At 54.1% G+C, this 26,129-nt stretch overlaps 1 protein-coding gene across 9 annotated transcripts in view; it reads right to left on the bottom strand.

Annotated features, from left to right (window-relative positions):
- The window catches only part of TNS1 (tensin 1), a 207,940-nt gene that overhangs the window by 130,413 nt on the left and 51,398 nt on the right, over nucleotides 1-26,129 (bottom strand). The window contains exon 1 of one of the 9 annotated variants that reach the window (XM_043910099.1): nucleotides 12,578-12,896. The exons of the other annotated variants lie outside the window; for them this stretch is intronic. The gene's annotated coding sequence lies outside the window, so the exon portion shown is untranslated. Of the gene's footprint in view, nucleotides 1-12,577; nucleotides 12,897-26,129 lie in introns of those variants that run through there. 9 annotated transcript variants of the gene reach the window in all.

Here is a 26,129-nt window from a genome sequence, read left to right as displayed (position 1 = left end):
TTCAGGCTTTTCACACTACCTGCGTCACTGCCCAATGCTGCTGAAGGCCTACCCGCTTCTTTAAAGATTTAAGGCTTGTCAAAAGAAAAGCAAACAGGAGAAAATTCTGTATTCTCCAAGCCCATCTGTAGTCTTGCTTTCCCTAAGCTGCTAAAAGTCATTTAGTCTCATCACTTGACTACAAACTGCTCTTTGTGAACCTAACACAAACGTGGTAACTGGAAGTAGGTTCAACTCTAAAAGATCATAACACCTTCTGCTTGTGGGTCCTCATTTCTAAATTCCTGAACACATTGAGGGGCATGAGTATCCAACCAAAAGATAAGAGGTAAGATAGAAAAGCCCCGGACTGGGTTAGTGGAGTGGAAGTCACTCAATCGTGTCTGACTCTTTGCAACCCCATGGACTATACAGTCCATGGAATTCTCCAGGCCAGAATACTGGAGTGGGTAGCAGTTCCCTTCTCCAGGGGATCTTCCCAACCCAGGGATCGAACCCAGGTCTCCCGCATTTCAGGTGGATTCTTTACCAGCTGAGCCACAAGGGAAGCCAAGGGGACGCATACTCGCCTTGTGGTACAGAAACAGGAAACTTGAAGATTCGTCCCTACAGAGCCACTGACTTGCCACGTGCAGACCCTGCTTGAGGGTGGGTATTGTCTGAGTACCGTCAAGACAGCAGTAGAACAGGACAGTGGCTTTGTAAGATGCACACAGCCTACGAATGACAGGTGATTCTTGCACCAAACCCGCAGCTGCCTTCGAGGAGCCCGAGGGTTAGGCCTGGGCTCAAATATCCATCTGCCACAGACCGGCTACTGAGAGCTAAATTGGGGATAAGGAGGCCTACTTTGCAGAATGGTTGCGTGCGCTCATGCTAAGTCTCTTCAGTGGTGTCCGACTCTGTGCAATACTATGGACTGTAGCCCGCCAGGCTCCTCTGTCCACAGGATTCTCCAGGCAAGAATACTGGAGTGGATTGCCATGCCCTCCTCCAGTGGGATCTTCCCAACCTAGGGATCGAACCCGTGTTTCTTACATCTCCTGCACCGGCAGCCAGGTTCTTTACCACTGGTTGGGAGGACAAAATAAAGTTGACTGAGATGACACAAGTAAAAATGCCTGGAACACAGCACATGCTTGGAAAACATTAGCCCCTTTCCATTTGAGCTGGACACAGTTCCTACATCTCTCCATGCCTCAACGCCTTTGTTTATAGGTGAGCAAACTGTACGGGGCATACCATGTGCATTTGATGTGTAATCCTCTCTCGATTACTCACATAATCCTCTCTCCAACCCTGTGATGTAGGTTCTGTTCATAGGCCCACTTTATAGAGGTCAAAACTGAGGAACAATAACAATAAGAGGAATCTACCTTAAGTCAGAGCTCAGAGCAGTATAAATACAATGCAAAAGATTATCATCAAAACAATTCAACTTTTTTCTTTGGCACTTCCGACTGTTACATGGCCTAAGCTTCAATTATCTGAAAATTCACTCATGTAGAAAACTCCTGGGCCACAGATGGCAGCAGCAGGAGGAGCCAGTGTGATGGTTCCGCACAATTAGTGCATGTCAAGGGCTAGTGTTCTGGAGCCCCATCTGCTCTGATGGACTGCTCCAGGGGTCCCAGGGGCACGAGGTCTCCAGGGCAGGACAGCCCGGCTCCCGCAGCTCCTTTAAATCCATCTGTGGCCCAGTCACAGGAAGCCCCTTCCCGATCCCAATTAGCCAGCAGCAGAGACTTGAAGCCAGGCCAGCACTGAAGGCCAGCAGAGGCCTGGCTGTCACCAGCATTGTTCGGGCTCCATCTGACGCATATCCACTCCCCCCTCCCCTCAATGTTTCCTTGTTCCCTGGGAGGCCCTTCAAGATGCACGCATCCGCATCCAAAACCAGGTCTGGAGGGAAGAGGGGGTGGAGAGAGGGGCAGGGGCAGCGGAAGACCAGGCTCTATCTGGCTGGGAAAACACAGGCAGGTTTTCAATACACAGGAGAGGGAGTCCACATCAGATGGAGGCTCCGGGGACCAGAGACACTGCACAGAGCTCGGATGCCCCGAGGCACACACAGCGCACCCACACACCACAGGACCACTGCCAGGCCCAGATGCAAAGTCAATCCCTGGTGCCCCCTCCCTGCCCCACCCCAAGCAGAGCCTCACAGACGGGAGCACACCCCCTGGCAGGGGCAGTCTGCACGGCCCTGAGCTCAGCTGACTTCAGGAAGCCAGAAGGGGAAATGACCCCCACGTGGGCAGACAGTGGGGAAGGGTGAGCATGAACCGGCAGAGGTGGGAGGCGTGAGGTGCCCACAGGAGCCTGCCCGCCCCCTGAGGCCAGACAAGTGACACATTCCCCTCGCCCAGCCCACCTGAGCCCTACGCATACTTCCACTGGAGAGGGGGCAGTGTAGGGCACACTGACGGAAGCTGCATACGAGATGGCAGAAACAGGACGGCACATGTACCAAGGATGGGGCAGATCCAACTGGAAGATAAGCATCCTGAAAACGATGGGATGAAGACATGGAAGCAGGAATTTTGGAGGTGGAGGTGGTAAGGAGGAGCCAAACAAAGTTCAGGGCTTGTGGGACAACCGCTTTATCTGAATACCTACCAGGTACCGGATACCGTTTACTTCAGACACAGTATCACATTTAACCCTTTCAGCGATATGCACAAGCAACACTCCGTTCCTCCATATGCAACCACTGAAACTCAACCAGAAGACTTAAGTTGCCCAGACCACTCACTTCCCAAGACTTGCGCTGGGACTCAAACGCAGGACAGCCAGAATAAAAAATCTATACTCCTTCAGACGATCAAGTCACCAGGGTGCTTTGAAGACAAAACAGGGCAGATATGGGGTCAAGGCGGGGTGGAGGTATAGGTGGTGGGAGGGGCCAGTGCAGAAAAACACAAGAGAGGCAAAGGGGCGGGGGACGCAGGCCTGCAGCTGCTAAGCTCCAGGAGACGAGGGACTCTGGGTTCCCAAGGAGGGCAGGGGCTGCGGAGCTCAGGCTGCCGTGACTCAGTGGCTGGGCCTCCAGAGAGCATTTCCGGAGCCCTGGACAGCTCTGTACAGTCTAAGAGCCACCTGCCCGACAGACACACTCAGCCATTACTCACGACTGTTACTCACTCCTCTGTACGCCCTCCACTAAGCGCATCACTTACTCCCACTGTCCCCTAAGCATGACCAAGAGGGAGCTGGCAGATCTGCCTAGTTCCCTCTCTCACTCCACCAGCTCTCATCCTGCCAGCGCGTGCCCCCCTAAAAGAATGGGACAGAGACCCAGAAGCTCTGGCCCCTCAACTCAAGACAGCTGTTGCCCTCTGCTCTGTTCCAAGAAATGGAGCTGAGGAGTGGTCACTGGGCAAAGAATCTTCCACTGCCAGGGCTGGAAGGGACCTCCCCAGCATCTCAGCAAGCTTCTCAGTAGATACCTAAAGACCCTCCAGAGCCCGCACCTCCATGCCAGACAGCTCTTCCCAGGGCCCCAAAAGCAAGGACCTCACTATTCAGAAAGAGCTATGGACTTGCAGAATTTCAACACCGACTAGAAATCAAGAACTCCACCCTCTCCTCTCATAAATGAGAAAACTGAAGCCCAGAGAGCGGAAGTGATTTTCCCAAGGTCACACAGTGCCAAAGAGGGACTAGAAACAGGCCACCTGAATCCCCCCGCCATCAGTCCCTCCAGCTAACCGTTCCCCTGCCCCAACTCAGGGCAGGGCCCTGAAGTCTACCCTCACTCCCTCCTGTTGCAAAGCAGCTATTCCTCCCACCAGACTGCTCCTCCACCCCAAAGGAACTGCAGCCAGACAGTAGTTCATGCAGAGCGATCACTTTCTAACAGGGAAGGGGCATCAGAAACAGGCTGCCCAGGAAGCAGGGACTGGACCACAAGCCTTCCAAAGGCCCTGGAGCTAAAAGGTCAGGACCTCTGGCAAGAGATGATGGAAAGAATTCCTTGGGTCTCAGCTGGGGACTAGGGAGAGTCCTGGCCTCCTCTCTGCTCACCTCTCCTCCCCCACCCCTCGCCCCGGCTCGCCCCTGCTCTCCCAGGACTCCAGCCGGGAATCCAGGCCTGGCTGCTGCCTCCGCTCCCACGCTCTGCTCAGCTCAGCTGGCCACAGCACAGGCAGCGCCCTGTGTGGCGTCCCAAGCAGCTCACAAGGCACCGAGGATTCTTCAAAGGCTCCATCTATCTCTTGCACTCCCCTCACCTCCCTCTGGGTGGCTCCTCTCATCCCTGCCAAGAAGCCCCTGCCCCAATCCCTCCCTCTGCACCAAAAGTGGTAATAACAATAACGGTAATAATAACCACAAGTCCCCCACTCCAGTATTCTTGCCCACAGAATCTCATAGACAGAGGAGCCTACAGTCTATAGGGTCACACGGAGTTGGACATGACTGAAGCAACTTGGCATGCACATATGCAATACGTCCATAGGACACAGATCTTTCTGGTGCCCACATTTCACAGTTAAGTAAACTGAAGCCCTGGCAGGTTAGCCAAGTGGCTGGCAGTCACACAGTCTGCAGGAGGTGGTCTCAGGATTCAAACCCAGACAGTGCAGCTGCAGGGTATGTGGTCTTGACCTCCATGCCACTCCACCCGAGGGACAGGACCTCACTTAGGGAAGTTAAAGCTCCTGAAATCCTTGCTCCCTCATCCTCACAGTCACTGAACACCCAGCCTCTGCAACACTCAACCTTCCTCTTGGCTCTGGACAGGCAGCCCATGTCCAGACACTCACCAGCCCACTGACGGTCAGATAGGACACCACTGCCTCCGCCCTGACCAGGGGACGCCCTTATTCATGAGTGAGCACCTACTGGGTAAATAACACCCCCTAAAGGAGTCTCTCTTGTATGACTCCTTAGAAATGGGAGCTGCCAACAGTCTACCCTCACTCCCACCTGCTGCAGTCTGTCCATCCATTCATGTAGAGCTGTGCCCATGCTCTCTTCTGGCCTGAAAGATCACCCAGGAAGGAGATCTCAGGGCCTCCCCAGCCTTCTGACCCTGGAGAGGAAGACAGCACGTGGGAAAGAAGCCCAGAGGCATGAAGTGATTCAGGGGAGGGTTTCCCAGCCCGGGGACTCCAGGAGGCTGGCCTTGGGACCTGTCCCCGGTCTCCCTGGCCCAGTCTGGGCTTCTCACCTGCCCAAATCACCATCTCTTTGTGTTTCTTCTCTGTCAAAGCCCTCTGCTGCTTCCCTCTTTAACCTCTCCTACAGCTGAACCCCAAGCTGTAAACCCCCCACAGCTGAACCCCAAGCAACACCTCCAGGCTCCCCTAAAGCCAGCCTTCCCCACACAAACCACTTTCTGTGGGCTTGGCCTGTGCCAGGCACTGAGCCTCACAAGCAGGCACTTCACAAGTACGATCTCATTCCATCCCCACCACAACTCTATGAGATTGCATGTTAACCCCGTTTTACAGATGTAGATACTGAGGCTCGGCCCAAGGTCAGACAGCTAGTAAGCAGCAGAGTTAGGAGGGACACCGAAGCCTGACTCTGACACGCAGCTGGAGCCATTATTTCATCCATCAGTACAGCATGCCCCTGTGCCTTTGTGCAGGCCTCCCCTCACACCCAGAGAAGCCTTTGTCCTTTTTCCTTCCTGCAGAACTCCTTCTCAACCTTCAAAACCCATCTCAAACGGCACCTCTTCTCCAAAGTTTTCTCCGTTCTATCAGCTCATGTGCACTCCTTCCTGCCTGATACCCCCTCTGCATGCTGCAGAGACCCTCCAGCGACTCCCCTTTGCTTCCTACTAGACCATGTCTCCCTGGCCTTTCCAGCCCCGCACATATCCCTGGCACCCTGCCTGGCAGAGGGCTGACACCCAGAAAGTTTTAAGCGTGCTCAGCTGCACTCAGCTGTTGCCACACCGCCTTGGCCGCGAGTCCTGGGCACTGCCAGGGCCCAAGGAGCCAACGCCTAACCCACGCAGGCATCTAGCGCCCCCTAGTCACAGCCACCACTCCAGTCCATGTCCCCCCTGACTGGGGGCTGCTCCCCATGCTTCCCCCTTCCTGGCCTGGCGGCTCCTCTCTGCTCTGCCAGCTCCGCTGTTTCTGGGAGTCTCAGCTGGCGATTAGGGCCCTAATCAGCAGGACTTCCTGCCAGCCACTGCCAGAGGTGGGGGCAGGGGTGGGGGGAGGGAAGCAAGGTCAATCCAAGGTGAAGTTCAAAGCCTGGGACCAGGGGAGGCTTCAGAAGGGACAGGGACTCACAGACTCCTCCAGCGCAGCATCCCTCCAGCCCTCTTTCCTACAGATGAGGACACCGGGCCCAGCAAGGGAAGGGACTGCTCCCAAGTGCAGGAAGAGGCAGGTGCCTTGCTCTCCTGCCACCCTCAGCCACAGGGACCCCAAGGCAGGAACCCTCCCTTACGTGTCCCTTGAAGCCCTCTGCCTGCCCCTGGGCAGTCCCTCCCCAGCATCAAGCCCCATGCTGAACCCACAGGCTGCTTCCCATAAAGGGTTGTCGGAGCCCAAGTGACTGCTCAGGTCTGATTGAGGTCAAAGGGCAAAGGTGAGCCCCTCCTCTAGATGAGCAATGGCCTAGAAATGGGACAGAAATGAGCAGGGGCTAAGACGGGGAAGCAAGATAGGGCCAGGCTGAACTCAGGAACCCTCCCCAGCTGTCATCATCATCAGCCCAAGCCCATTCTTTCTTCAAAAAAAAATTGCTTAATGCTTTTTACAGCTGCAACTGGGCGGGCCAGGGGTCCGGAAACAGAGCTCACACCCCCCGACCTGGAACAACCTCAGCCTCCCTGGGTGGGAATCAGGACTAGGTGGAGGGTATATGTGGCAGGTCTTGAGAGTTGACCCTGACTAATGAGGACCATCAGAGGTGCCGGAAAGCAGGTGACCCCAAGAGAGGCCTGAGATGGAGAAACAGCACGACCAGGAGCCTGCAACTGCCATCACGGGGTCAGAGCTGCCAGCTTCAAGACAGACAGGAAGGGCTGGGCATGGTTCTCCCCCACCTCCTACCAACAGGGGACTGAACTAAGGCTACAGCGAGAGGGATGCAGGTTAGACTTCGGAGAGACCTAGAGGGCATAAGATGCAGCAACTTGCAGCATTACTGGGGGAATCCTACTTTTAAAATATAGATGTTACCCCTGTGCGTGTAGCCCATGGTTAAGGGGAGCCTGCCTGGAGACCAGGCCACATCCTTGCTGAGCCTGGGAGTCTCTGATTCGGTGACTCTCATCAACAAATGGGATGGGAGCCAAGAAGGGGAAACTGGGCTGGTTTATAATAACGCATCTTGTTTACAGTGATGGCAGCTTTCTCAGAGTCCTCCATAAACACAGCTCCCTGGGCAGAGAAAGCCTGGAGAGGCTCCCATATCTCCCACCTCCCCTCAGTCACACAGAGAGAGTTAGGCAGGGAAAGGAAATCTCTTCTCTAGGCTCTGAGGCTAGGACCCGTTGAGGGAAAACAATGCCACTATCTCCACTCTCTGGGCCCACAACCCTCCCTGTCTTAGGGCTGGAACAGCCACAACAGGAGAGAAAAGAGCCAACCCAGAGTTGGGCACCTAGAATACCACCACCACTACCACCACCAATAATAATAATAATCACTAACATTTATTGAGCACTTATTATGTGCCAGGCACTGTTCAAAGTGTTTTCAAGAAACTAACTCATCTGCTCCTCACAAACAAACCATGAAGCAGAAACTGTCATTAAAACTGGCAAGGGCATTATACTAAGTGAAATAAGTCAGACAGGGAAAGACAAATACTGTATGATGTCACTTATATGTGGAATCTAAAAAATGCAACGACCTCATGAATAGAACAAAAAAAGAAGCAGGCTCACAGATACAGAGAAGAAACTAGTGGTTACCAGTGTGTGTATTTGGCGGGGGCAGGGGGCAGGCGGGAGGTGCTGGAGAATAAGTGCAGAGAAGTGGGAGTTATAAGCTATTGGGTGTAAGGTAAGCTACAAGGATATATTGTACAACACAGAAAATAGCCAATATTTTGTAATAACTGTACATGGAGTATGACCTTTAAAATTATATTAAAGAATAAACTTAAAATGTTTTAAGCTGTCTAAAACTGTCCCCTGAGCCCATTAGTCCATCGGTTCATGTTAAGCAGCACTCTGCCAGGTAGAGCAAGCATCACCAGGGAGGCGAAAGGCACAGGCTTGCCCTCAAGGAGCTTGTAATCCAGCAACAAGACAGGTGGGCACAGAGGAAGCCTGCAAGGGCTAGGAAACTGGGGGACCCCCATATTCTCTGCTGGAGAATGCCTAGGAAGTTCCCAGGGGACCTGACCTGGGACTGGGGCCCTTCCCCACAGTGGCAGACGGACAGGATTTGGCCCTCTTGTGCCTCACCAGCTCCCGGGGACTCCGCCCTCCTGGGCCAGTCCCTGTCTGCCTCCAGGAACACCCAGGCCCAAGCTACAGGCTTCCAGCCCTAAAAAGGCAGGGATTAGAGCGACCAGATGGACCCTGGAGGAGGCAGCGCCAGGGGCTGGCTCAGGCAAGCTCCCACTCCACGGAGACCAACCACCCTCTCAGAGGGAAACCAAAGTATGGAAGAGAAGGAAGATGGCCAAGGTCACCAACCTGGGTGAGAGAGCTGGCCAGGGACCCAGCTGCACCTTCTGAAGGCCTCCACCAGCCCCCCAACCCGTCCCATGGGAAAGAGTTTCAGGCGACTGGAGATTAGGAAGGAGGTGAGGGCACGGGTGACCGTGCATAATGGAGGGACACCCAGGGGGGCGGCATGAACCGCAAGGCTGGCAGCCCTGCCACCCCCACTGCCCTCGTTCCAGCTCACTGGTACCCACACCTCTGCAAGCCTAATAGATTTGAAAGCTAAGACCAGGGCCACAGGTGGGGGGGGGGACAGTACACGGGAAGTCCCCCCAGTCTCCCCAAACCACTCTCTCCCTCCTGCAGCACCGCACTCATTTCTGATTTGCTTTTTTCTGAGTCTAGTAATTGGGAGGGCTTTCCTCTGCCCCGCTTCAGCACTATCCCTCAACTGGGCCTCAGTTTCCCTTTCTGGAGTGAAAGAGACTAGGGGCCCCAGAAATAAGCCAAGAAGCCAAAGCGGCTGCACCTGAAACCCTTTACCAGCCACCCCAGCTCCCAGCCTGAAATCTCCAGCCCCTCACCTCCTGCCCCTCCCATTGGTCCTTATCAGAGCAGAGGAAGATGGGTCCTAATTAAGCAGCCTCATCAGGTCCCGAGGTGCTGAAGTCATACATTAGCAAGGATTTCATCCTCAGTCAAAGCCAGGACCCTCCTCCTTCACTCTCCCACTAAGGAGAAAGGGGCTTCCCAGGTGGCTCAGGGGTAAAGAATTCATCTGCCAATGCAGGAGACTCCAGTTCAATCCCTGGGTTGGGAAGATCCCCTGGAGAAGAAAATAGCAACCCACTCCAATATTTTTGCCTGGGAAATTCCATGAACAGAGAAGCCTGGCGGACTATAGTCCATGTGGTCACAAAAAGACAAGACTGAGCACTCATGCACGCACTAAGGAGAAAAGGGCTCACGGGTCATCCAGAGAGGAAGGGCTGCAGAGAGAGGCAGGTTGGGACATCCAGTGTGGGTCCAGAGTCCAGCCCAGAAGCCCACCTTGACACTCCATCAGGGGACGCCCATGGTTCCCAGGGTTTGGTGCTCAGAAATCTTGAGCCCCACCCCCACCCCACCTCACCTCTCTGCTTTCAAGGACCTCCCTCCCCCTGCCACCCCCAAACCTTGGAAAACAGGTCTAGAGAGGCTGGTGTTGGGGGAGAACGTGACCGGCTCCTCCCACACCCCAGAGAGGCCCTAGAACAACTCTCTTGGCTTGCACCTCCAGCTGTTAGTTACACAAACCACTTCTCGCTGCCCGGACAACCCCAAACCCGTATTATTTTACAAACTCAGAAACTGAGGCTCAGAGAAGTACAACCCCTGTGTTTTTCACAAGATCTTGGCTCCACTGCCCACCAGCTCCAGGCAGGCTGGGGAGGCCCCTTTTTCCAGTGGGGGACAAACTGGACAGGAGCTCAAGCTACCCACCCTAGCAGACTTCTCTCCCCCTCCACTGTCCCCAGTTAGCATCTCAGGGCAGGGAGTGGGCTCTAACTGCAGAGGGGCAGGGGGCCCTCCATTCCACACCATGTCCTCAGCGCACAGGTCCGCTCTAACCCTTGTGGGATTAAACAGCAGGGCAAGGCAAGGAGCAGAACAAGAGGAATAGGAAGAAACTCAGAATCTTTGCAGGAAGCAGCTGGGGCAACGTGGTGGGCTGATGAGCAATGGGTGTGAAGGCAGAGTATCAGGATCGCTGTTCCCCAAACACTGGCAGGGAGAAGGAGGACCCTGAGAGGTCCTGCCAGTGCCCACGCCCCAGGCCAGAGGCCACTGCCTTCCTGCTCCCTGACCCCAGTGTCAGAGAATTCCCCGACTCCAAGAATCCCAGGACCTCAGCATCCCCAGAGACCTTCAAGGTCATCCCTTCTAACCACATCCCAGCTCAGGAATCTGTTGTCCAGCCTCTGTCCGAACTCCTCCCTGGACGGGAAGCTCACTACCTTACAAGGCAGCCCTTTCTCCCACTGACCCGCTAGGCTTGTTAGGAAAGCCCTACGTTAAACAGACCTAAGTTTCCTTCACCAAACAAAAATCCATTCTGTCCCTTTGCTTCCTACTCTTACTTCAGTAAAACAGGACACTGAGAGTTCCCAAACTCCAAAGCTTCAGCCGCAGTCCCTCGGCAATGAGAAGACGGTCACCAAACGGTAACCTCGTCTCTGAACTCCTCTGTTCCCCATATACCCCAGCCCCACTCCAGGCCCCTGTGTTCACAGTTCCGGACCCCACAGCCCCCCCGTGGGAGACTCTGAACTGGGGCTTTGAGGGAAGTGAAGTGTGAAGTCTGGGACAAGGGATTAGGAAGAAGGGCCAGAAGGGTTCAAGGCCAGGGGTCTGGAAGCAGAGGTTGGTTCCCAGGTTGCCTCCTCCGCCACCCAAGACTTCTCAGCTCCAGATCAAAGTCCTGGCTTCAGTCCTACTGGCCTGGCTGAGACCCTCCTAGGCTCTGGCCCACTGTCTCCACTCCCGGCCCTCTGCGGGACAGCAGCGTCAAGGCCAACCCTAAGCTGCAACCCCAGCGCTGATCCCACTGACAGCTCTCCCAGCCAGCTCCGCATCCAGAGCCAGGTCCAGGGCCTCCTTCCCCCAGCCCTAGGCCAGAGAGGTCGGGGCAGAGGATGCCTTAAGATGTAGCAAGTTTTGAGGTCCTGGGGGTAAAGCCAAGGTGGGGGCGGCTGGAGTAGCCACCCGCTGGCAGGGGTGGAAGCAACTTAAGGCCAAGCCTGACCACAATGGTCCCCACCCCACCCAGGCAGCTTCAGGAAAGGGCCCAGCAGAGACTCAAGGGTGCTCCCTCCCCACCTCCTCGAACACCTGGCCTGGTTGGGCCACACAGAAGGCACCCTGGGGCTCCCAGAAGAGAAATTCTTGTCCCGCAAAGGCTCTAGAACCCTCATCTCCAGCCACCTCTCTTAGCCTCACGCCACGGCCATCTGTCCTGCTCTGGCCAAACCAGCTCCTCTCCGACCAGCACACATTCTGTCCCCTAACCCCATCCCACCCCTCTGGAGGGAGACTGGCTTGAGAACACAGCATGTCACCCCTCGGTCACCACCCTCCCGGTTCCCTCTTCTAAGAGAGCAGCCAACCTAAAAACATCTGGGCAGGCAGTCCCAGCCCTGGTCCTGAATGAGGGGTGGGGAACAGACCCTGAAGTTAGCTCTGTTTGGATGCTCGGGGCTTGGGAAGGGGTGGCACGCAGGGTCAGGGCCCAGAGAGAGCAGTGGGGATGGAGGGGGGTGCGGTTTGAAAGGCACCTGTGTGTGTCTGTTCATTAACCACCTGGATTAGCTATTTCTGCCCAGAGGGGTGAGAAAGGATTGGGAGCTGCTAGTTGGGGGAGGGCGGTAGGGGGCATTCATGCCAGGCTGTGCCCATGGGCAAAGGAGCAACGACCCGTGAGACGCAGGCCTGCCACCTCACCCCCACCCCCGGGAGATGAGATATGAGAGGAAGAAGAGCCCCAGGGGGCAAGAAGGTACCCAGTAACAGCTCCAGCCTCCGGCAGGGGAAGAAATGGAGAGAAAAAGCTGCCTGCGTCTGGGTCCTCTCCCTGCCGGAAAGCAGGCAGGGGAAGGGACCCTGGAGACTTGAATACCCTGACCTCCCGCCTGCCTCAGTCAGAGAGTACTCCTCGCTAGTCCCTGCTGGCCTCGGTCTCAAGCAGCCACTGACACCAGCAACTTCTCCAGGAAACAAAACTCCTTCTGACTGGCAACCGCGCCCCAGACATCCCTGCCAGAAGCAGGCACTGACGGCGACAGAGGACTGATACGATGGCCAGGACGGGCCACTGAGCCGGAGGCATGTGACCAGGCAGGACCGACTTCCCGCTCCCCTAATTTACACCCAGATCGGTGGTCCTGAGAGCATCAGTGCTGGCAGCCCGCCGCACACATACACACAAACACGCGCACACCCCACGCTCACCTTTCCGGCAGAGGAGTCACTGGGTGGGATGGGTGTCTGGGCTCACAGGACGGGGCGGTGGGCAGTGATGGGGCTGCAGCTGTGGCTGGCAAGAAGCTGGTTGCCGAGAGGAGGGCGTGAGTGAGCCTTGTGTCCAGGCGGGGAGCGGGCGCAGCGAGCAGAGCTGGTCCCAGGGCCACTGCTGGGAGCAACTGAGCGAGGGCGCTGCTCGCCCGGCTCCCTCCCCCAGCGGAGGCGGGCGGGCTACCGGCGCACCGCCTCCTCCTTCCCCCTTCCCGGAGCCGGCCAGCAGTCCGCCCGCCGCCTCCTTTAACCCCTGAAGCACTCGGCCAGGACACTCACGCCCAGCTCCCCGGCTCTGCAGGCTGGGAGTCAGGGCACGTATATACGTCTGGGGCAAGGGATGCCAAGAAGGGTGGCCTGCCCCCTCCTTCAGCCAGGCGCAGCAGGCTCCCTGGGGGCTTGCCGGGAGGGGCAGAGGGCTTTCGGGGCAGAGGTGGGGAAAGGGGCAAGATGCCAAGAAATCCAGAAACCCCACCCTCCACTCCCCCGTGGAAGAGACAAAACGGCAGAGAAATGGCCCAAGAGCTACTGGGTGGAGAAGGATGGTTGATGAGACAGTAATAATAATAGCAACTCCCAACTTTTGTAAACCGCCCAGCTTTATACTGTTTCCAACTCATTTTGTGACTGGAGACCTAGAATCTCACTTCTGAACCTATTTTTGTTTTTTTTCTCTGTCAAATGTGGGATAACAACCCTGGCTTTTTTTCCTCTGGGCTGAGTTAGGACATTTGTGACTCTATATTCAAAAGTGATTTGCATTGAACTCTAGTTAGTGAAATGCATGCTTCAACTCTCTTTGAAAAATATTGAAAAAATAAGATGGATTGATGGAGGAAGAGACAGAAATGTGATAAAGCAAATATAACAAACTGTCCATTACAGAAGCAGTCAGTTTACCATGTTATCCTTTCAACTTTTCTATATGCAAAAGATTTCTTACATTAAAAATATTAGGGGAATGGGACTTCCCCAGTGGTCCAGAGGTTAAGACTCTAGGCTTCCACTGCAGGGGGCACGGGTTTGATCCCAGATTGGGGAACTAAGATCCCACATGCCCTGTGGCACAGCCAAAAAAAAAAAAAAAAAACGGGGGGAAATGTGATTTGAAGCTTGGAGTACCACACAAATGACAAAAGAAACAGATAGGATTATCCCGAGGGGAAGGGAAAAGTCATTTGCCTCACACCTGTTTGTATGCCCGGCACTTAATGAATATTGTCTCTCACTTAAGTCTTTGAATCTCCCTTGTTATTTTAGCTGAAGAAAGTGACCTCCAAGCGGTTAGCTGACTTGTCCAAGACCACACAGGATGGTGCAGAGTGGGAACTCTGATCCCATGGGCTGGCTCCAAAGCCAAGCGCCCCACCACTCAGCCCCTCCAGAGATTCAAAGGCCCTCCTCTCGGCCATCTGGGCCACCTTCCTGTGAGGTCCTGGGCCAGCAGGCCAGTGACCTGCACCTCGGAGCCACCTCAGGTTCCCCAGCTATCCAGGGAGTATGCATCGGAAGGTCTTCGAGATCTTTTCCGGCTCAGACGCTCAGTAGTTTTTTGAATCCAGCCAAACCCTTCCCCAGGCTTCAATTTTCCAAAGAGTAAAGTGATAGGGGAGGCCTGGGAGGAACAAACAGCCTTAGAAAGATTTGGTGCCATCTGGGGCCAGTGTCACAGAGATGGTCACCACACCTCTAAGGTCCCCTTCACTGTCACCACCTGTGACAGTGAAGCCCAGGAGAATAGAGGCACCTTCTGCTAGGGGAGGGCAGAGACAGAGGAATCCTTGCATTCACCCCCTGTCTCCAGAGCAAGATGATCTCATCCCTTCCCAGATGGGATGAGTCTGGCCTCCCAGAGTCCCAAATTTCAGCATCTCAGTACCTACCAGCCTTGACGGCAGCCTCAATCTAAACACATGGGTACTGACCAGAGATGGGAAAGTCCTGGCCCCACAGAACATGACTCTGAGATGTTCTAGACGTTCCAGACGTGTCTCTGGCTTCAGGCCTCCCCGGGTCCCTGCCCAGCCCTCACTGGCCCTGACTCTGGGGCAAAGCTGTCTCCGTATACCCTGGTCCTGCCTGACCCTCACACCCCCTGCAGACCAAGGGCCACTCAGGAGCTTGGGCCAGCCCTGGTCAGGGGAGGGAAGGGAGAGGGGTCCGTGTCAGCCATCAACGCTCTTCCAGAGGTGGATGGGGGAATCTGCTTTAAAAGAGGAACCCTCCCCTCGTCAGAGAAGTGTCATCCTCCCCCACCGCCTCCTTCCAACCCACATCCACTGTCATCCTGCTTGACATCAGATAGTGACTGGCGCCCCACCACCTACATACCCAGTCCCAGGTCTGCAGCAGGACATTAAGAACCTCTGCGATGCGGTCCTGCCCTTTGAACCTTACCATCACACCATTCAGAGCGGAGTTCAAAAGCCACATCCTCCATGGATCCTTCGCCAATCGTTTGGCAGGTACTGACCACTCCTCTGAATACCTGACACTCTTGCTCCTATACTAACGCTGGGACAGGCACTTGTTAGGTGCACTCCCATATCTCTCAATAGTTGAGCAAAGATTTATTTGTCCTTTTCCTTTTCCTTTCCAACTGTGTCCAGTGCTTAGCACAATGTTGACACCTCCAAGCAAGATTACTAGCGTGGGTTGCCATTTCCTCCTCCAGGGGATCTTCCCCACCCAGGGACGGAACCTGAGTCTCTGTGTCTCTTGCATTGGCAGGCGGGTTCTTTTACCACTAGCGCCACTTGGGAGGCCCTTAGTAGATTTTCAATAAATGTGGAATAAATAATGGAAAAATGGAGAGATGGATGGGTGATAGATTAAAAATGGACTAAAAGGGCTCTTTTAAACACTTAATTCTGCACAAGGCTGTATCAAGATAAATGTATGCAGTTTTTATCTTCAAAGTTATGACAGCAGACAGAAAACCTGACCATGCTAAGACATGGGAACCATCAGACTGATACGTGGATGTGCCAGGAGCATCCCACCCTCCCCAGGTCTGCAGCAGATGCAGGGGGGCTCTGAGAAGCACCCTCCTCCAGTGGTGCTTGGAGCCCCACCACCATTCCCTCTATCCCAGCCTTCCTGTTCCAGCACCTGGGTACAGAACCATGAATTCAGCAAGTCTCTAAAAACCACACAGAGAGGAAGTCAAGGAACTAGAGGTTTTCAAAGGAGAGCAGCCTTGCCCTGTATTTCCAAAAGCTGTCCCACAGCCGATCTCTCCCCACCCCCCGCCCCCCACACACACACACACATGAGCCAGAACTGCTTTCCGAAGAAGCCTGCTCAGCCCTTCTCTCCCCACCCAGCTCCTCCTCCTCTGGGCTGGGGAAGACTCAGCATTCCCAGGGTTTCCCATCTCCCATTCCCCCGACCCCTCCCCCCTTCCTGAGCCAGCCCATGCCCCCTTTCCCTCCTCCCTCCTCCCGTCCCATCCCCAAGCGCAGTCCCGCACATCTGGTTCCAGTTGTGGTTGGTCCATTCAGGGGCAGGCCTGGGGGGTTCTCATAAAACTGAATAATACCAGTGTTGGAGCCCAGTGCAGCTGGGGGAAGGGAGGGCAGGAGGCCGAAGGGAGTGGGAGGCAAAGAAGCAGCAGCAGGGAGGCAAGGAGACAAGAAGAACCAAGAAAGGCACAGGGCAGTGCCTGGCATCTAACGAGCGTTCAATGGGTGCTTGTTAATGGCAGATTAACGCTAGAGACACAGAGGGTAGAAAAGCCAGGAGGAGACAGGGGGACAAAGAGTAGGGACCCAGAGGGAGGAAGGAAAGGAGCTGGGGGGGGGGGAGCGCCCATGGAGCCACAGAGAGGCCATTGAGAAGAGAGGGAAAATGAACAGCTCATGTTGGGGCCAGGTGCTGAGTTAGACACTACCACGCAGAGCGGGGGGACGGGACAAAAATGGGGACAGAAGCACACACAGAGACAGAGAAGAAAGAGCCAAGAGAAGGTCAAGGCCCAAGATTCTCTCAGCCTCTCAGCCCCCTGGGAGGTGGTGGGGTGGGAGTGGAGGGGTTGTCGATCCAGAGCTGATCTCACTTGCTCCTTCATTTCACTTTCATTGCTATTTAAATGCCTACCCTGCACCAAACCTTTCCCTTGTGTTCATCCACACAGACCCCCATCAAAACCTGGGAAGTGACTGTGATTCTTATCCCACAATTAGAGATGGGCTCAGAGCAGTTAAATGATTCACCCAACATTACAGAGCAGCTGATGAAGGAGAAGGAATCTGGATCCAGGTCTTCCAGCTCAAGAAGGCTCAGTCCCCACATAGCACAACCAGGCATTCTGGGTCCCAGTGCTCCCCCTGGAGGGCACCATGTCACTGAAGCCCCCATTCTTGAGAGGCCAGATTCCCAGCCTCTTACAGCACTAAGGGGAAGCTGTTCTGACCTGGGCTAAGAGTTAAGAACAAACACCCAGCAGGGAGGGATTGGCTTCTAAAATCTTCCTAGGGTGGGGGCAGGGGAGTGGCCTGCTGGGGGAGTTGTTGGAGCCAACCCCTCCAGCACCCTTGGACCCCACTCTCTTCCTCCTTCTCCACCACAGAGAAGACAGGGCCACATGCCCAGACCCCAAAGGGAGAGACCCTGGGTCTCAGAACCCTGCCAGGTCCAACACACAGCTGGCTGGAAGCCAGACCCCGGGGGACCATCCTAGGCATGTCTGTCTGTGCATTTGGGTTGCGGCCTCCCGCTTCTGACCACACCACCCCACGGCAGCTCGGGATGAGTTGAGGCTGTCCTCCAGAATGCTTTCATCCCAGGGCCACCCCTGGGAACCCTGGCTAGGGCACCCTCCAAAGCTGACTCCAGGAGACACACCCTGCCCTGTTGCCCCACAGAGCCCCTTTGCCCTCGTTTCCTTCCTGAACCGGGCTTTGCAGCTCAGGTCACTGGTTGTTTCCTTTCCTATTTGTCATCCTTAACACTCAGGCCAGACTGAAGCAGGAGAGGGGTGCCCCCTCCTCACCGCACTCCCCTATTTGCATCTCATTTGCATGCATTCCCAGCCCTGCCTCAGGCCCTCTGCCACACAGGCCCCCTAGGGACAGAGAAATGCTATGTGTTAGTCACTCAGTTGTGTCTCTCTGTGACCTCAAGGACTGCAGCCCACCAAGCTCCTCTGTCCATGAAATTCTCCAGGCAAGAATACTGGAGTGGGTTGCCATGCCCTTCTCCAGGGGATCTTCCTGACCCAGGGATCAAACCCAGGTCTCCCGCATTGCAGGCAGACGCTTTACCATCTGAGCCACCAGGGGAAATGGATGAGGGAGAAGAAGCAACAGGCCTTCCACATTCTGGCTTCCTTCTCTCAGATTTGCACCACAGTCTGAGGATGGAGGATCAGGAGGGCAGGGGAAGCCTGGGGAAAACATCTGCCAACAGTCGGTGCCCAGGACACCCGCTGGCAGCCCCTCCCTCCCTGGAGCCTGCCTCAGTTTCCAGCCAGGAGAGGCACTGGGAGTCAGTTCCAGCCCTGCTCAGCCACCAATGGCTTGGGGACCAAAGGTCACGCCTAGTCCCTCTTGGCTTTCATCTCCTTATCGGATAACCTCAGGTCCCTTGGAAGTTTCCAGGCAGATGTTGATCCCTGGCTGCCGGTGTCAGTTGACTGCACGCAAATCGCTGTCTCCCCTGAGAAGTGCGATTTTAAAGCATGAAGAACTCTGAGATTCAGATGCCTCCAGGCAGGATTCCTCTTAGCCCTCCCCCAGTGATGATTACTGGCTCAGCCTGAATCCTTTCAGAGACCCACATCCCTCCCCAATAGAGCCACATCCACCACCAGAACTCCATTATTATAAGGTTCCTGGACTGGACGGTGGGGGAATCCCCTAACCTGAATTATCTGGATCTCAGGAAGGTGTTGGCAGGATTCATGTTGAAATAGTTAGAGAAAAGATAGAAAGTCGAGTGGATTCCTAGCCAGCAAGCCAAGGAGTGTTGATTAATAGATCAATGTCAACTTCCGGACTTGCCAAAGGGCTCTGTCCTCTGCCCTGGCTTGTCCGAAATACTTATCAGTAACTAAGTTGAAGACTCAGAATGGAGGCTACCAAGCACACGAAGAAAACAAAATACAGAAAGAAAAGCTAAGGTATCCAACTGAACTGAAGTGCAAAACTGACCATAAAAAAGGCTGAAATTAGCAAGGAAACATTTCTCTTGCAGTGAAGTCCTAAACTAAGATTCAAAGGTCATTTTTTTCAAACACTGAATTAATCAATCATGTAGGAAAAGGTCTAAGATTTGGTGAAAACAAATTCAGTTCATATGGCAGAAGGATATGGCTGACCCTAGAACTTTTGCAACTTTTGGTTGCCTCAAGAAAGGTATGGAATCAAAATTAAAGGAAGGGAAAGTTCCATTCTACACCACACAGCTTAGACATCATCAGAAATGTCAAGTTCTCTTCTACACGCTATAAACCAAAGAGCACCCAGAGGAGGACAACAGTACACACTCAGTAAATATTTCTTTTTAAAAAAGCACAAGAAAAGTTAATGAAATTGGGCCCCATTTTTATTTCAGATGATAAAGAAAGGATACAACATTCATCATCAAATACTTGAAAAACTGTCTTAGGAAGGTGAGCCAGAGCAAATTCCACTGCCCATGTACACCTCCCTTTGTCTTTCTGCCCCTCCATCTGTGAATTCCTTGAGCCTGGGACCACTTCCCACTCATCTCTGACTGTCCAAGAGGCAGAAACAGCCAGGGCTGAGCAGTTGCTAAGGACAGGATAGCATCCTGACAAGGCCAGGCCTGAGGGTGCCAATCAGCAGAGTAAGCGCTGGCCCCAACATGTGAACCGACCTCTAGCCAAGCCGGCTGCCAGGCAGGAAGAGGCAAGGAGCCGGGCTAGTGGCTGAACCTCCAGCTTGGACCTGCTATCCCAGGCTGGCTCGCTGGTCAACTAGCCTCCTACTCCCTAAAACTGCCTCGTTGCCTGCCCAGTAGCTCTGTGGGGACGGGCCCTAGCTGGCCACCTTTGCCCAAAGTCTGAAGCCCTGCAGCGGCCCACTTCCTGCCAAAGGTTGGGTTCCTCTCCCTCCTCTCTCTTATCACCAGCATGGTGTTCGCCCACGCCTCACCCTTCAGGGCATCTACTTCCCTCCCCAAAAAGACTCCCCCCCTTCAAGGTGCCCCTCATCTCATCATTCCTTCTCCATAACATCTAAACTCACATCTGCAGGGTTCCTCTTATGATTCTCTCCTTGCCCTGGGCCCCCTGGCAATGAGCTGCTGAAAATTTCAACCCTTGTCCTACTCTCATGCTCTCCCCAGGTTTTTTTTAATTACATAGTACTTTTAGGGTTGGACAGAATTGGAGACTTCCTTCCTGAGAACTGAGGTTCCTATAGAAAATAATAATCCCTATAGATAATAATCACCATTTAAGCTCCACCTTAAAATGAACTGATGTCCTTCCCTGGGTATGAGAATCAGAGAAATCTGGCCCCCTCCTACCAAGGCTCGGGAGTGGAGAGAGTGTCCAGGCTTTGGAGTTACACAAGCCTGGCTAACCACTCACTGGCTGCATGATCTCAGGCAAGTCACTTAACCACTTAAGGCACTGTTGAGTGCAGAGTCTGGCCTGAGCAGCATTCTCCCCCCGCCCCCACCCCGGTATGGTTATGCTCTCCCCAAATCCTACTCCTTTAGAGAAGCCATCACCACTCCCACCCAAAATCAAGATTCATCTCTTCTTCCCATAAAACTCTTTGGTCCCATTTAATAAATGCTCAAAATTTATTGTGCTTTCCATGTTCTTAGAGCTTTGTGGGTATTAACTCGCTTTAATCCTCTTAACAACCCGAGGGGTATTGACCATTATTAATCCCATTTTATAGACGACGAAACTGAAGTTCACAGACATCAGCTATGACTGCGATTACTCTTCTAGCTGAAGCAGCAGCAGCAAGCGGGCAGGGGCCTCAAGGTCTTTTGAGTCGAGACATCCTGTCCAACGCAGGGCTCCCCTTATGCCTGGCATACCCCCAGACTCTGTCTGCACAGCCCCGGCCCTCAGCTCCTCCCATACACAAGGCAGCTCCCACGGCTGAGAGGCTGCCCGCTACCGGAGACGCCTGGTTTTGCTTCAGAGAACAAGCCTCAAATCTTTAGTCCTAGGTGGCGCTAGCGGTAAAGAACCCACCTGCCAATGCAGGAGATGTAAGAGACTGAGGTTCGATCCCTGGGTCGGGAAGATCCCTTGGAGAAGGGCATGGCAACTCACTCCAGTATTCTTGTCCGGAGAATCCCATGGACAGAGGAGCCTGGTGGGATACAGTCTATAGGGTCGCACAGAGTCAGACACAACTGAAGCAACTTAGCATCACACACACACACACACACACACACACACACACACACACACATCACTCACAATCTCCCAGAATAGTCACTTCCTAAGCTGGACATTCCCAACTCTTTCAGTTTCTGGATCTTTCCACTTTCTAGGTGTTCAGCTATTTCTCTGGTTCTGATCCTTTTCCAGCTGCCCTTCATTCATTTGTTCATTCATTCATTCACCCACTCAGTCAACAACCGTTTTGTGAGCACTGCAGGGTAGACAGGCGCAAAGCCGGATAGAAGGCCTGCTCTCAGCGTCTGGAGGAGAGACACGGAACAAGCAAAAGCACAGACAGAGGTGTGCACAGTGACAAGAGCGAAAAGAGCAGGATGCCAGTGGGAGGGACCACATCCCTCCCAATGGCTGGTGTGCCCTCCACCCATTACAGGCCCGTCCATGCAGGAGCGCGTTCACTCTGCACCACAGCCCTGGGAGCGGGTGTAATCCCTGCCTGCTCTGAACAGTGCAGGAAGCTCAAGAGGTGAAGAGGTGAAGTCACTTGCCCAAAGTCAATCATGATAAGACAGCAAAGCATAGATGATGCCATCTTATCTCCAGAGGTTCAGAGAAGGTTCCTTAAGATCCATTCCCAAACCACTAACCCCCCGGCCACACACACATCCCAGCAGCAGCTGACCATGAAGAAGACAGTGGGCCAGTCCTGGCATGTCCCAGACCCCACACTGAACCCCGAGTGCAACACTGGCTTCACTAAGATGGCGGTCACCCTAACCCCAGGCCCTCTGCTTTTCTCCCACTTGATGCCACCTTCACACCTTTGACCTTTAGCCTGGCTGGCTTCAAGGTGGTTGGAAGGACTGTCCAAAAGGACATGAAGAGGTCCAGTCGCCAGCCCCTCTTGCATGAGACGTGGTCCCTGGTCTCACCGATGGCATCAAGGAGGGAGCTAGAAGGACTCCAAAGTCTGGGTAACAATCCCCCCAGGCTCTCCCCAAAGATACCCAATCAGGACTCACAAAACGTTGGTGAGAATCTAGAGCTGACCGGAAAAGTCCTGGGGCTTCCCAGGTGGCGCTAGTGGTAAAGAATCTGTCTGCAATGCAGGAGACTCAAGAGACACGGGTTCGATCCCTGGGTGGAGGAGATACCCTGGAGGAGGGCATGGCAACCCACTCCAATATTCTTGCCCGGAGAATCCCATGGACAGAGGAGCCTGGCGGGCTACAGTCCATAGGGTTGCACAGAGTCGGACAAGACTGAAGTGACTCAGCATGCACACACGCAGTGACCAATCCTCTCCTTGTAGTGATGTGGGAACTGAAGCCCAGAAAAGAGAAGGAGGGAATCCAATGTCACCACAGGGTCAATGGACTTGAATAGAGAACCAGGCGTCCAGCTCCCAGCCCACCCCCAGGAGAGCTGGTGCCACCCCAGCCAAATGAGAACAGCAGCAGGAGCCCGTCCACTTAACCATGAGAAGGGAAAGAGCAACTCGGGCCCCTGGGGTGGTGAGGGACCCACAGGGCCTGGATAAAGGATGCTTGGGATCCAGGTGCAGCAGGGCCCTGCTCCCCACAAGACAGACAGAGCAAAAGCAGGGGTGGGAAGGCGGAGCAGGACAAGGGGCAACAGCCGGAAGCCCTCCCCATGGGTGCTCCTCCCCAGGGACCCCACGGGTGACTGTTTTCCTAGGAACATTGTGTTCAGGCTGTGAGTCTTGGCTCAAGCACCCTACCCTGGCAGATCTCCAGCTGCCTGTTTAATAATGTACAGCCAATGGGCCATTAACAGCAGATTCCAAAAAAAAAAAGTTCGATGGTTGTTTTTGTTGTTGTTGGTTTTTTTTTCTTCTTCCGGGTAGTTGGTGGTGGTTATGAAAAACAAGTCTTCTCTGGCTGGCGTCCAGGGCAATCGCAACCGACCAGGCTCAGGGATCCTGGCAGATCCCACCTGCCTCTGCCCACCAGCGCCCCACCATGCTGCAGCACCAGGGTGCCCACTCCCACTTCCACACTCCTGGCAACACTCTGGGCCTCCTACCCCAGGGGGGCAGCCGTCCTGGCACCTGGGAGTTCCAGGGAGGCCTAGGAGGGCCAAGGGAGAGGATGTGGGAGGTGCTGGCAGGGCACAGGGGTGGGGTAGGTGGGGGGCCGAGCTTTCCACGGGCCCAGCGCTTCCTAGGAATTCCACTCCTGTCTGACCAGAGCTGGGGGCGGAAGGCGGGGCCAGGGTAGCTCAACCAGGTGTGAGGACCTCAGTCCACAGCCAAACGGCCAGCTCTTCTGCACAGGACTGGGTCAGCCAGGGAGCAAAAATTCTGGGGCCTGCCCCCATAGACTCCCATTTCTCTCCATCCGAGAGTCAGTTTTTTTTTTTTTTAATGAAACAAAGATGAATGTTTTTAACGATAAAACATACAATTCACAAAGAAGATAGATATCATAAACCATTAGACACTTAATAACAAAGAAACAAAGGTACATAAAGCAAAAATCAGAAGCAATATAAGAGAAAAGAAAAAAAAATCATAATCATAGTGACATCCAAGAGTCAGGATTTGTAGTAGGATCTGGGGAGTTCAGAAGCAACGACTTATCGGAGGGCAGTTGGAATAGAGGGTGGACCCCTCGTCCTGTAAGAAGCTGCGTGGTGAGCAGAAACAACCTGGGCTGCATGCAGCAGCTGGCCTGGGCGAGAAAGCCCTCCAGACTCTCCTGACTGCTCCATCCTGGCAAGGCGCTTCCAACCCAGAAACACCAGCAAGGCAGAAAGAGCCTCGGTAGCCTTTCTTGGTAGAATGAGCTGCCAGGATCCAGGGGGTTGTGTCTTTATGGCTCTGCCGGGCTTCCTGGTGACCTTGGGCCAGTCTCGTGCCCACTCTAGGCCTCCCTCTCATGGTCTGCCATGGGTGAGATGAGCTGGGGGTCCCACATTCTGCCTGAAAGTCCTGGCCAGAGAAGAACTGTCAAGCCAGATGCTGGGCAGACAGGGAGATGCACAGTCATCATGATGATGGTGATAATGTTATCATTTATCAAGCTTTTATTGACTGATTATTAATTTATTTTATTATTTATTTATCAAGCATTTATTGATAAATGTTATCATTTATCTCTGGGTACCACGCACTGCTTTTTTTATTCTCCCAATAACTCTACTGGGCAGGTTAGTATTATCATCAACATACAGATGAGGAAACTGAGGCTTGAAGAGGTTAAGTCACTTGCCCAAGTTCACGAGGCTAGTGAATGATGGAGGTAGGACTTGGACTCAGGCCAGTTGACCTCGGGGCTCTTTACCATTCGCCGCAGAGAGTCTAGCCTAGGGGAGTGGCCCAGACCTCAGGTGCTGAGAGCCCCAGCAGCCCCTCCTGCCTGCCCTGCACGTCTGCCTGCTGTCCTGCCTCCCCCATTCCATCTCCCGGCATCTCCCCACACCCTGGTGGGGTCCAGTCTCCCCTCTGTCCTTTACTTCCCTTCTGCTTCCTAGGCCTCCTCAGGAGAGCTTCCTGCTTCCACCAGGTAGGAGCACGCACAGACATAGACATGTAACCACACACACTCACACATTCATACACACACACACTCACGCACATATGCCTGCACACGTATCCACACTGCACACAAATGTGCACTTAAACCCATGTGCACACACACAGGCATGCACACATCACTGCAGATAGCCACGCACACTCTTTACACATGCACTTCCAAACTTAAAGGCCCCCAAAGATCCACACTGACACGCACACTTGCACCCACACAGGCACGTGCCTTACACTGGTACATACAGATCCACACACACACACACACACACGGGCACACATGAGCTCCAGCACGGGAGGTTTGGTGCAGACACCAGAGGGCTGTCTGGGCAGGCAGAGCCGGACAGGTGTCTGCCACGCCACCAGGGTGATTATTCCAAAGGCGAGAAGGCTGCCGGCTAATAATACCGCAGCACATTCCTAGCCAGAGATAAGCAGCCCCAAGCATCCCCGGCACGTTCCAGCCTCGGTGTCTCACCCCTCTGGATTCCACCCACCCGCAGCGCCGTGCTGGAGGAGCCCAAGAAGCCGGCGCCACCAGTACAGACAGACGCCTTGGCCAGGAGCCTGGCACTTTCCCTTCTCCAGGGACCCCTCGGAGACACCCACCCCACACAGGCAAGAGAGGAGGGCTGCATGCATCCTGAGAAGTGGGCTGAATTATAGGTCATCCTCCCCACATTCCAGTCCCTCCAAGCTGGACAAACGCACCCCACACACCTCCAGGACTGAGAGCACCCAACCGGGGCCCCCCCACTGCCAAGGGGTGTCCAGGGCACCTCGTCTCACCCCATCCTCTCCACCACTTATGAAATCAGTGATATTGCTGATATTTTGCAGATGAAGTGACCCAGGTTCACTGAGCTCCCATAGCTAGGAAGAAAGAGACTCAGAATTTGAACCCAGGTCTTCTAACTCCTAAGCTAGGGCTCTTTCTAGGACCTCAAACAACAGGTCCTGGCTGAGTCTTAAGTCACATATTTTCAGGGATCGTTTTTCTCAGAGAAAAGACTCGTTCATTACAGACTCAGGAAGAGGGCACCCTCAGTAACACACACAGGAGGGCAACACCCCCACAAAGGTGTCCAGTGTCGGGGGCTATTCTGGGCATCTGTAGCTGCCTTGGAACAGGAAGACAGACGGGTGTCCATCAGTTGGACAGACGACAGGAGGACAGGAGTCCTACAAACCCCCAAGTCACAGAGAGTTTTGGAAGAAACTTGGGAGATAAATGGACCCCCTGAGTATGGAGTCAAAAGGGAGGGGTCATTGCTTTTTTAGGGCTGGGGTTCTGTACAAAAGGTTGCAGGGCATCAGGACGCAGGCTGGGGATGAAGGCAGGACCCTGAGGATGACATGTACCTACAGAGTCCTGAGGGGCACAGCAGAAAGGAGAGGGTGACATAGACACAGAGAGAAAAGTCAGACAGGAAAGAGACAGAAGAAAGATAGAAATACTTGGAGGTGGAACCTGAGATCCCCAGAGGAAAAGACGCAGCAGAAGGGAATATGAGATGTGACCATACACAGGGGTGAGAAGCTGGAAAGTTCTGTCGGGCCTTGGAGATGTTGGGCAGCCCTCTCTTCAGTCTCCCTCTGCCCTG

Source organism: Cervus elaphus, chromosome 8 (genome assembly GCF_910594005.1).
Source record: "Cervus elaphus chromosome 8, mCerEla1.1, whole genome shotgun sequence".
Classification (NCBI taxonomy): domain Eukaryota; kingdom Metazoa; phylum Chordata; class Mammalia; order Artiodactyla; family Cervidae; genus Cervus; species Cervus elaphus.
This window is presented reverse-complemented; position numbering and strand designations above follow the sequence as displayed.